Genomic DNA, 12568 nt, shown 5'->3' with positions numbered 1-12568 from the left:
GATAGAAATTATCCAGATCTCAGCCTAGGAAAATATTAGGATCATGTTACCTTTATATGGATCATCAGAGTAAAATAATAGTTATAATTTAATAATAACTATCATTATTGTTATTACTTGGGGGTAGGAATTATGACCCAGTATATACACACACACATAAATCAACAAACATTTTACAAAACATTACTTACGCTTCCTGATATTTTCTGTTCTATCCTCACCTATTCTATTTCACTGTGTGTGTGTGTGTGTGTGTGTGTGTGTGTGTGTGTGGCCGCACCATGAGGCATGCGGGATCTTAGTTTCCCAACCAGGGATCAAACCCGTGCCCCCTGCAGTGGAAGCGTGGAGTCTTAACCACTGGACCACCAGGGAAGTCCCCACCATTTCACTTTTTTTACGGCTGATTCTGACTATCAGAATTTCTGACCCATAAAGGAGTTGGGACTCACAGTTTGAAAAATGCTGTTCTACGGAGCTGTTCATAGGTAGCTGCCACCCTGATCTGGTAGGATCTGCTTACTAGGGGCTTGAATAACAGAGAGACAGGGATATACAGTACACTTACTGGTGGTTTATCTAAACAATAGCATGAGAATTCCCCAGCACTTTTAACTTATAAACCACCACTAGAGGAAGTGTTTAAAACTGGGCTTTTTGCACAGGGAACTCTACTCAGTACTCTGTAATGACCTATATGAGAAAAGAATCTAAAAGAGAGTGGATATATGTATATGTCTAACTGATTCACTGTGCTGTACAGCGGAAAGTAAAACAACATTGTAAATCAACTCTACTCAAATTAAAACTTTTTTAATAACATTTATTTATGGGCTTTTTTGCTATTGTTCCACCTGCATTTATAGCTACAGGTCCATTTCTCTTATCTCCTTTATAGCAAAGTTCTTCAAAAACTAACAACAAATGCTGTCTTTTTTTATGCCCTGAATTTTAATAAGCATCTGAAGAGTTTTTTTGAGAAGGCTGCTTTTTCTCTAAATTATCATAGCCTGGGTAGCACAGGTGCTAATGATCACAGAAGGAAAGTGTCTTAGTGTACATGACTCCTATAGAAACCATCAAAAAGATTGTTTTATATTTTACTAGCATTTGAGACGTATAACACTGGAGCAGGGACATATGTACTATATATATGTATATAATATACATAATATATTACATAAAAGAAAAGTATAAATTAGTGCTAAGGGCAATGTGGCTAGTGATTACATAATCCCTCTCATTCTTTTTTTTAATATGTTTCAGGTGTACAGCATTATAATTCAACACCTGTATACGCCAAAAAATGATCACCAGCACAATTCTAGTTACCATCCATCTAAAATTGGGTTTTTTTGGGCTTCCCTGGTGGCGCAGTGGTTGCGCGTCCGCCTGCCGATGCAGGGGAACCGGGTTCGCGCCCCGGTCTGGGAGGATCCCACGTGCGGAGCGGCTGGGCCCGCGAGCCATGGCCGCTGAGCCTGCGCGTCCGGAGCCTGTGCTCCGCAACGGGAGAGGCCACAACAGAGGAAGGCCCGCATACCACAAAAAATAAAATAAAATAAAAAAATTAAAAAAATAAAAATAAAATTGGGTTTTTTTAATTTCCTCACATCAGAGAACTTTCTTGTTGCTAACTTGACCATTGTAATGTGGTATCCTATAGTGTGTCCTTATTTATCTTTCGCCTGCATCCCTCTGGGGCGAGTGACCTTTACAGCTTCTGGACCCACATGTTCTAACTGGTACTGGGCTGCTATGTAGAATACAGGTGTTAAATATCTACTTAACAAGTTGTAGCTATTTACTTCCAACAGTAAATACAACTTAGTTTCTCCCAGTTAAGAACTGTTTTTCCTGCTGACTAGGGTTCCAAACCCCTGTGACGTTCCCTCTCCTTTGCAAATAACATTAAATTCACTTTTAAAGGGAAGCTCTGTGTTATGGCTCCTTGGGTGTTCTCAACTCTGCCTCTCATTGAAGACCGGACCCTTTCATTGAATAATACAACCAAATTGTATTAATTTCCTAGGGCTTCTGTAACAAACTACCACACACTGGGTGACCAAAAGCAACAGAAGTTTATTCTCTCATAGTTCTGGAGGCTAGAAGTCTGCAATCAAGGTGTCTGAAGGCTCTAAAGAGGAATCCTTCCTTGCCTCTCCCTAGCTTTTGATGGCTGCTATCAGTTCTTGGAATTCATTGCCTTAGAGCTGCACCACTCAGTCTCTGCCTCTGTTGTCACATGGCCATCTTCCCTCTGTGTGTGTCTCTCTGGATTTCTTCTAAGGACACCAGCTATTGGATTGAGGGTCCACCCTAGTTGAATATGACCCCATCTTAACTAATTACATTTGCAAAGACTATTTCCAAATAAGCTCATATTCTGAGGTTCTGGGTATACATGAACTTTCAGGGGACACTATCAACCCGGTATGCTGACTTTTCCAAAGGACTAGATATTTCTCTCTATCAAACTTACCAGTCAGTAACATCTACAGACATGGGCTAAATGGCAATTTCTTAGGAAAGAATGTGCTAACTTCAAACAAGAAATGGTAAGAATAAAGTTCTTCTACCTCTAACATTATATACTAGTTAATAATTCTGCCCCAAACTCTACAGTCCATGTGTTTTTAAATGCACTTAGATCATAAAAATATTGGCATTTCTATAGAACTTTGTAACTTCCAAAACACTTTCATGTGCATTATGTAATGTCCTCATCACTACAACCTAGTAATGTAAATGAACCTGTCATGATTAGCCCCAGTCTATACTTGGAGAAATCGAGGCTCCATGTCTTGACTCAGGTCATGCAGTTAATTTTGTAATGCAGACCCGGGAGGAAGGTCAAGTGATCTGACTCTTCACCCAGCATTCTTTCTACTGCCAAGTATGCAAAAGTGTTTAAAGCAGTGACCGGGAGAGCAAGTCTGGTCAAGGAGGTCTGGGTGAAGAGGTCTGGGTGGGAGTAGAAACCACTTCCCCATCATCTGTGAAGCTTTTTTCTAGCTAACTACACCCATGACCCTAGAATCTCTGAACAGTGCTGAAAATCCCCACAAGGCCTAACACACCCCCGCTTCCAAAAGTGAGATCCACTGTTTAAAAATCTACAGAAGAGCCTCCTAAGCTGATTTGTTTTTTAAATTTAATTGTATGGATTTGTGTCTGAGGTCAGAGCTTCTCAAACTTTAATGTGCATATGAATCACTTGGGAATCTTGTGAAAATAAGTTCTGATTCAGTGGGCCTTTTGGATGGAGCCTGAGAGTCTGCATTTCCAATAATCTCCAAGGGGATGCTGCTTATTCGAGGACCACGTTTTGATTGATAAGCTCTGAAGTAGCCTTCATGATAGAACCCAGGAAGGGCTCTATACAGAATGAGTCTATGTGATTGTAGCAAATGTCCACATCCGACAGCTATAAACAGCAGGACCTCTCTGCCCAATGAAACACCTCCTTAATCCCTAATAAGAACAGACGTGCTTGAGCCCACTTAAATCATGGGTCTCCAATGGTTGCTGTCAAAACAAGCCAAACAGAAATCCACTCAAGGCCCTTGTTTGTGATGCTTGGCTTCAGGCCATGAAGAACACCTGTCATCCATGCAACGGAAGCATCCGTGAGCTGCTGCTACCCACTGGCCCGGGCACGGCAGCCTGCCCCCAGGAGCAGGTGTCAGGTGAACCCTGCAAGTTCTCTGCAGTCACAGCTGGATTTGGCTCCCATCTAACCTTCCCCTTGGCAGAGCTGCTTCGTTTCAGCATGACCCTCGTAAGTCTTCTGTTTTCTGGCATTCCGTAATGTCGTCTTAATGATGTTGACCCCAAAACTACTTTCTAGAAGAGGTTTGCTGCAGAGATTCATTAAAAGGAAAAATAATGATTGCATTACAGCTTTTGTTGTTTTCTTTCTTTGAAGCTGCTGTGACAGTCTTTAGATATGGGGCTAATGGTGGAAATAAATCCTTGCAATTCCCTGTTAACGGTGATTGATGAGCTGATGAGGCCGACTAGGTGTCCAAGGAACACAGCCAGTTTTTAATGGCACTTTAATTCTGTAAATGTACAAGACTTCCTTGCAGAAATTGGAAGTTGGAGTGGGTGAGAAATAATTCAACAAATGAGCATGCTTTTTTTTTTTAATAAAGTGAATAGTTTTTTATAAATTTATTTATTTTATTTTTTGCTGCGTTGGGTCCTCGTTGCTGCGCGCGGGCTCTCTCTAGTTGCGGCGAGCGGGGGCTCCTCTTCGTTGTGGTGGAAGGGCTTCTCATTGCGGTGGCGTCTCTTGTGGCGGAGCACGGGCTCTAGGCACGCGGGCTCAGTAGTTGTGGCACGTGGGCTCAGTAGTTGCGGCTCGCGGGCTCTAGAGCACAGGCTCAGTAGTTGTGGCGCACGGGCTTAGTTGCTCCGCGGCATGTGGGATCTTCCCGGACCAGGGCTCGAACCCGTGTCCCCTGCATTGGCAGGTGGATTCTTAACCACTGAGCCACCAGGAAAGCCCCCATAAATGGGTTCTTAAACTAGTTTTTACCCTGTGTGATTTCAGAATGTACACTTAGGGTAAAATTTTATAAAAGAAAATAGTTCTGGCAAATAATATAGTGTGTGTCTCATAATGTTTTCATGTACCAAGAAACTGGTGTTTAAGAGAAAAACTTGTCTGTTTCTATTTCAAAACCTAAAGCTCTTATTGGAGTTCTTTAATATGAGGAAATATTTTCAAAGACAAATGATGATGTATTTAAGTCAAGCATCACTCAGAGTTTCTACCTGTGTAAGATAATAATGGAGATCTGTCAAGGCTACTCAGTCTCCCGGATAAACTGAGTCATAAACATGGCAGAGTCCTAGAGTTCCCATCTGCACAGCAAGTAAGGTTGAAATTCCAGCTTATAGAGTGGTCCCTCGGCATCTGCAGGGGATTGGTTCCAGGACACCCACGGATACCAAAGTCCATGGATGCTCCAGTCCCTTATATAAAATGGTGTAGTACAGCCGGCCCTCCCTATCCGGGGATGCAGGACCCGTGGATACAGAGGGCCAACTGTAAATATTTTTATAATCTATTCCCTTCTTGCCCTTTCCTACTGTCCTTGCGATGGAAACTTCTCTTCTTGTCTTCATTTGCACCCCTACCCCTATCTGTCCCACACATCCTAGTTTGTGCTCTTCTAAATGCAAATCTGAACCTGTCATTCCCTTGCTTAAAATGTCTATGGCTTCTCTCCTGACAGCAGTGTCCTCAAGCTTTAGCGAAAATCAGAATCACCTAGAGGGCTTGTGAAAACACAGATAGCTGGACCTCTCTCCAGAGTTTCTGATTCAATATGTATGGAATGAGGCCTGAGAATTTGCATTTCTCACAAGTTACTACATAATGTTGATCCTGCTGGTCCAGGGACCACACTTTGAGGAAAACCCACCAAACTCTCCATTAATGCATCCAGCACCCTTCAGGATTTGTCCATTGCCTAACTTCCCAGAAGTGCCCCCCCCACCCCACCCCCCTCAGCTCTGTTCCTCCACCTGCATCAGTCACACCAGACTCCTTGGGTCCCAGAAACCAGGGCTGTCGCAAGCTTGTGAAAGTTATTTACTGCACAAATGACAGAGGCATCGTTCACATTCTAATCTCTTTATTGGCGCCCTCTGGAGTGGACCAGTGCACAGCCTATACCCTTCTATGCAGCAGCCCTGAAATCACCAGGGACTCCTATGGAGGACCCCAGTCAAACAAAATGAGCAAACCACAGAGTCTGGGCTTTGAAGCTTCACTTATCCTGAGAGGTCAGCCTATCATGCCCGTTAACACCCCTTTTCTGTGTGGAAACTTCTACCCATCCTTTAAGGCCTCCCTCACAAAAAGAAGATTTATGATTAGAATTGTCCTGAGAGCAAGGAAACATTTTTCCAATAGGAAAAAGAAGGATGATAGAGCTGTAAATACTCCACTGTTCAAAATACTCTGTGTTCAAAATCTGTTTTTTCTCCCTCAGGTTTTCATGAATTATCTTTTCAAAGAACTAGAAAATTGAAGGAGAAGAGAGAGGGAAGCTTCTTTTCATTTTCTTATTTTGTTTTAGGTCTTCACACATGTAAGATATTTATTTATATAGGCATGGTATTTTAACAAATTATACTTGTAAATAAATATTAAGCACAACACTTGTAAGTTTACACTTTTATGAAGTTTTTTGGTGACTTTCCTCTGATGCTTTACTTTTGGTTACATGGAACAGTGATGTGTATGTGTGTGTGTGTGTGTATTTTTTTCATATTCTTTTTTATTGAAGTATAGTTGTATGTATGTACTTTTTAATAGTTAAACTACACTATTAATTCTTCTCAGTGGCTTAACATTTATTGCACAAACCTGAATCCACCCGTATCTATACAAGGAACTATCACTTTATTCACTGGTTGGATTAACTGAGGATCCAAGTCATACTCAGCAAAAAAAAAAAAAAAAAAAAAGTGATATAAAATGAATACAACACTTTTTTTAAGAAAATGTACCCTTCTGTGAAGGTGAAGCTGAAAGCTAATATACAGTCAAAAGCAGGCTTCTCAAAGAATAAGGTAAAAAAATTTTTTAAAAAGCAATCTGCTCAACATAATGAAAAAAAAAACAGAAAGGATTAATAAAATTACAGAGCTTAAACTAGGAAATGATTATTTTGCTGAAGTTGTAAAGTTGGTCTGTTATCGCAAAATGGGATATTTGTAATATGAATTTCTATCGTTAAAAAAAGTCTATTGCTGGTTAAAGCTTTTAGGCTGACTTTGGACCATGTGGAAGAAAGAGAAAATGACTAGGAACCTATCTGATCCTTCTTGGGTGATTAGAAAATATTTGGTTTCTTCAAGGTCTATTCTCCTTTCCTCCAGTCCCTTTTTTTTGTTATTCATTTATTTAAAACAGATTTGCGAAGTGTCTGCTCTGTTTCTACCTACAGAAAATAGGTAGTCATTCCCTTCCATAATTCGAAAATCCTGTTTGAGAAACAAAACTATCTTCTGTGAAACTGTCAAATGATTAGTTAAGAAGGTTGTAAGGTTTTATGGGTGTAACAGATCAAAACTCTGGCCAACTGAAGCTACTACAGGGTGGGGGAGAGACAGCTTATTGGAAGGAACTGTTCCAAGGCAGAAACTGAGGGGCTTTGTTGCTCCTTCTTCTGGGACACTGCCATTAATGTGACTCCATCCAAGCAACTCCTAATCTCCAAGTCTCTCAGTTCAAACTTGAGATTTGCAGGAGGAAGAGAAGTCGATGGGGCCAGCCTGGAGCAAGGATTGCCTCCTGGATCAACATTCCAAGGAGGTAAGGTTGCCAGATCAAATACAGAATGCCTAGTGAATTTCTTATAAATAACAAATACTTTGTTGTCTCATATAAAACTTTGATTCCGACTTAACTGGGCATCCTGTATCTTTATTTCCTAAATCTGGCAATCTTGCAAGGAGGCAGCTCTCTGAGTGCAGGCAAGGCTGCAAAGGAAGACCATGTGAGTAACTGCAAGAAGTGTGCGTGACACCTTCGGTGCATTTGGTAACCCAAGAAATAGAGGCTACAGGCATTCAGAGGAGAGAGGCCAGTGTCATCTGGAGTGCAAGGGAGGGCAGGGCTTCCTGGAGAAGTGGCAGGATTTGGGCAGATAGAGGACAATGGGGGAGGCAGTGCCTGATGGGATGAAAAGGAATGACATGCCCAGGAAGCAGTGAGGGTCCCAGCCTGGCTGGAAGGGGGAATTCAAGCCAGTTCAACCACCAAGCATGAGTAAAAAGGAATGGAAAGATGAAACCGGCTGAAAAACACATGAAAGCATAACAGTCTTTACAAGGGTCTCAAAAGTTGAATCACTTACTGATTCCGCACCCACGTTGAGGATGAGTCCCGCTGGCACATAATTAACAAACCCCTTATGTGGTTTTCTAGAGTAATATTTGTTGATCTTTATTTTCCTCGTTCACCTTCCCTGAGTTCACTCAGCTCAGGTAAGTGGAAGATGCAGCATCTTAGGAGCTTGGCAGCTGTTAAGAAAAGTCCAACTTAGGGAATTCTTCTTGATTCATTTTGCACCAAGTAATAAAGCTGTCTTTCCTTATGGCCCTCCAACTTACGCCATGCACATGAATACGCTCTCTTTGTAGGATGTCAAAAGGACCACCATCTAGGCATTGGGGTCACACAAAGAATGAGGAACTTCTTACGGCTCAACAGGAATAGATGTATGATTGGGGAAGTTCTCAAATAATTATATCAATTAACATTTGGGGGGAATTCCCTGGCAGTCCAGTGGTTAAGACACTGCACATCCACTGCAGGGGGCACGGGTTCGAGCCCTTGTAGGGGAACTAAGATCCCGCATGCCGTGTGGCGTGGCCAAATAAATAAATGAATAAATAAGTAAAAATAATTAACATTTTTTAGCACTCTACAGCTTGCAAAGTGCTATCATGTATTTTATCTTATTTGTTCTCGTATTAGAATTCTTCAGAGAAATAGAACCTATATATATATATATATATATATATATATACTCAGATTTTTCCATAACATCTTACAGAAAATCCGAACAAACTTTTTGGCCAACTCTATATATGTAAATGCATATAGAGGTAGGTGTGTGTGTATTTATATATATATAGACAGACAGATAGACAGGCATTAAGGAGCTGGCCTCACACAGTTGTGAGGACTGGCAAGTCTGAAATCCACAGGGCAAGACAGCAGGCTGAAAATTCAAGTTAAGAGTTGATGTTTCAATCTTGAGTTCAAAATCCACAGAGCAGGACTTCCCTGGTGGCGCAGTGGTTAAGAATCCGACTGCCAATGCAGGGGACACGGGTTCGAGCCCTGAATCCGTGGATCCCACATGCTGTGGAGCAACTAAGCCCATGCGCCATAATAACTGAGCCTGCGCTCTAGAACCCACAAGCCACAGCTACTCAGCTCGCGCACCTAGAGCCCGTGCTCTACATCAAGAGAAGCCACCGCAGTGAGAAGCCCACACACCGCAAAGGAGAGTAGCCCCCGCTCGCCACAACTAGAGAAACCCCGTGCGCAGCAACGAAGACCCAATGCAGCCAAAAAAATTAATTAATTAAAATTTTAAAAATAAATAAATAAAAGCAATGGCTTTTAAAAAAACCCAAATCTTAAAAAAAAAAAAAAAAATTCCACAGAGCAGGCCAGGCAGACTGGAAACTCAGGCAAGGTTTCTGTGTGACAGTCTCAAGGCAGAATTGCTTCTTCTTTGGAAACCTTGTTGTCATCTTAAGACCTTCAACTGATTGGATGAGGCCCACCCACATGATGGAGGATAATCTGCTTTACTCAAAGTCTACTGATTTAAACATTAATCACACCTAAAAAATACCTTCACAACTTCCAGACTGATGTTGGATGCAACAACTGGGCACCACAGCCTGGCCAAGTTGGCACATAAAATTAGCCAGCACAGTCCTCAAAACAATGCTCTATAGGTAAGCAAAACAAGTCTTTATTTTCCACATTTTCTATATGGGAATAATAAGCCCTAGAAAAGGCTAATTGTGGTGCCCAAGTCCTCAAAACTAATAGAATAATCAGAAGCAGGATTCAAACTCAGACTTGTCAACTCTAAGTCCCTTACTATTGCCTCCCCTCCACCAACCAGGTGCAGTAGAATCCCTGAATCTTTGTTCCTTTATCTATAAAGTAAGACATGGTATACTTCAAGATTTCGTCTAACTTGATTGTTCTCTGATTTTTTTTTTTTTACATTCTAGGTATCAAGTTAAATGAAATCCTATTCAAAGGATATACTCCACTGATTCTCTTTCTTGTGTCTTTCCCCCAAAATCTGTTATTCACGCACTAAAGGGAAGAGTCTGAACATTTATGGTGTGCTTTCTTGGAGTTAGGCTGAGCAGTCTAAAGAAAAGAGCCATAGTTCCTGCCCTGCAGGGGCCCATAGAGGCAGTAATGTTTGTGTTTCACCAAGCTTGGCCCATCTTCATTTTTACTCTCTGCCTCCTGAAGACTTCGTAAGAACAAATTACCTACAAAGAGGTTGTCTAATCACTGGAGTGGGTGTAAGATTAAAGGTGTCTCCATCTCACTGTTGCTCCTTTCTTTGCAGTTACTATGAATGAGATTAAAGTTCCCTTCACCAGCCTTCTACCTAATGACTTTGCTTCCCAAAATCTAATCTTTTAAAATAAGAAATATATCATGGGTAGTGAAACGCAGCTTATTTCAGGAGATGCCAAGAAAATATTACAACAGTATCTTTAGTCATGAGACAGCCAAAAACTCTCCTCTCAAAATATTGGGTTTGGATCTGAGAATAAAAACCAAAAGAAAAATTCGATAGTATGTAGAACTGGATTGCTTCTCACATCCCACCCCATCCCAAATGAAAAGCATCACGCAGGCTTCCAGCTGACATCTGCTTGTGTGTGGATGACTGAGTCTTTTGAAACCCCTCATTCAACAGGCCACAAATGGGGGGTGAGGGATTGAATTCCTGGGCTCCTGGTGTCCGTGGGTCCAAAATAATTTAAAATCAACTGACCTTTTCAGTAATGCTCATTCTTTGCATGAGTCATGTGGTGGTAGCCCATAAGGGATTCATGCTTGTATATGCAAATCATCAGAGAACTTAAGCACAGAATCTCATTTGTCCTGGGAGGGCAGGGGATATTTGTGAGAAGAAAGGGCTGATCATCACCTGAGGGCCCCCAGCCTTAGAGGAGAGCACCATGGTTTCAAGGAATATGAGATATTAGGACTGCAAACAGTCCTAGTTTATTCCTCCTTTGGTGCAAATCACAGGATTTATTTTCTGGTTTGCTGAGTCCAGTAGTCTTCTGGGAAACAGCTAGAAATAGAAGATAGGTAGATGAAAGTTGTGATATTTTTTACCTACTTCTCACTTCTTCCCTCAACAAACGGTTTGGTCTGTGGCTTACAGGCTCAGAACTGTCACTGTGCTTTGTCCTTTTCCTGAAAATAGAAGAAGTTTCATGTTTCTAATAATGCTCATCTTCTTCCTGCCAACTTAAATAAGTTGATTCTCTCCTGAAAAATTCTTATCATCACGTTTCCCCATGTTGTTTTCTATTGCTGACCAGGTTTTGTTTTGTTTTTAATGTACTATATTCCACTAAGAAGATAACGCAGGAGTGCTATATAGTTAAGAGCTTATAACTCACTCAGCTTCACCTCTCAGCACATATTTGTCAAAGAAGGAAGGAGAGTTTGGGGGAGATGAGAGAGAGAAAGAATCTGCACTGACCTCAGTGCAAGGCACCCAAGTTCCCATGTGTTTTGGGGGAGTACTGAAAGTTGGTGAATACAAAGCAGATGATCACTCAGGAGGCCCAAGCTTGAAAACTTTCTGCTTATTTTAAGACTCAAGGCAGGTCAAATTCACCCAAAGCGACCTCAGTCTACCTCTTTCTTTTTAATTGTGATATAATTGACATATAACATTGATTTAATTTTAGGTGTACAGCATAAGGATTTGATATCTGTCTATATTATGAAATGATTACCACAGTGAGTTTAGTGAACATCCATCACTTCACATAGTAACAGAATGTTTTTCCTGTGATGCCACTTTTAAGATCTACTCTCTTCACCGCTTTCAAATCTACAACACAGTATTATTAACCCATACGGTACATCCCCAGGACTCAATTTATTTTCTTATTGGAAGTTCATACCCTTTGACCAACCTCACACATTCCGCCCACACACCCAGCCAACCTCAGTCCAGTTCTTAAATATTGGCAAACTAGATGGTTCAGTCCTAAGGCAAATAAGCTACAGTTATCTGGGTTTTGCATGCAAACCACTGGCGAGGTGAAACAATGTGCTTGAATGTCTTTAAACTATGAACATGAAATAGGGCTCCAGTTGTATTTAAATGGGGGAGAAGCAGTTTGTGTTCATTATTCCCTCCCAATGCTGACCAAAGGCTTTTTCCAGACACAACTCCAGCACGTATAGTACTTTACATTTTATAGATGCTTCGTGTGCTTGACCTAGTCTGGTCCTTAACAAGCCTCTCAGGTAGGTGAGGCAAATGGAAGGCACCTCATTTTGCAGATGAGGGCACTAATGTTTGCAGAGGAAACTGGCTTGTCTGCGTGGCCACGGAGGTAGGACCATGGGTTTTATTTATTTTTAAACATCTTTTTTGGAGTATAATTGCTTTACAATGGTGTGTTATTTTCTGCTTTATAACAAAGTGAATCAGCTATACATAGACATATATCCCCATATCTCCTCCCTCATGTGTCTGCCTCCCATCCCCCCTATCCCACCCCTCTAGATGGTCACAAAGGACCGAGCTGATCTCCCCGTGCTATGCGGCTGCTTCCCACTAGCTGTCTACTTTACATTTGGTAGTATATATAAGTCCATGCCACTCTCTCACTTCGTCCCAGCTTACCCTTCCCCCTCCCCGTGTCCTCAAGTCCATTCTCTACGTCTGCATCTTTATACCTGTCCTGCCCCTAGGTTCTTCAGAACCTTTTTTTTTTTTTTTTTTAGATTCCATAT

At 41.5% G+C, this 12568-nt stretch overlaps 1 protein-coding gene across 1 annotated transcript in view; it reads left to right on the top strand.

Annotated features, from left to right (window-relative positions):
• The window catches only part of KCNB2 (potassium voltage-gated channel subfamily B member 2), a 402961-nt gene that overhangs the window by 383265 nt on the left and 7128 nt on the right, over nt 1–12568 (top strand). The window lies entirely within an intron of this gene.

The sequence above is a fragment of the Physeter macrocephalus genome, chromosome 15 (genome assembly GCF_002837175.3).
Source record: "Physeter macrocephalus isolate SW-GA chromosome 15, ASM283717v5, whole genome shotgun sequence".
In the NCBI taxonomy this organism is placed as follows: domain Eukaryota; kingdom Metazoa; phylum Chordata; class Mammalia; order Artiodactyla; family Physeteridae; genus Physeter; species Physeter macrocephalus.
This window is presented reverse-complemented; position numbering and strand designations above follow the sequence as displayed.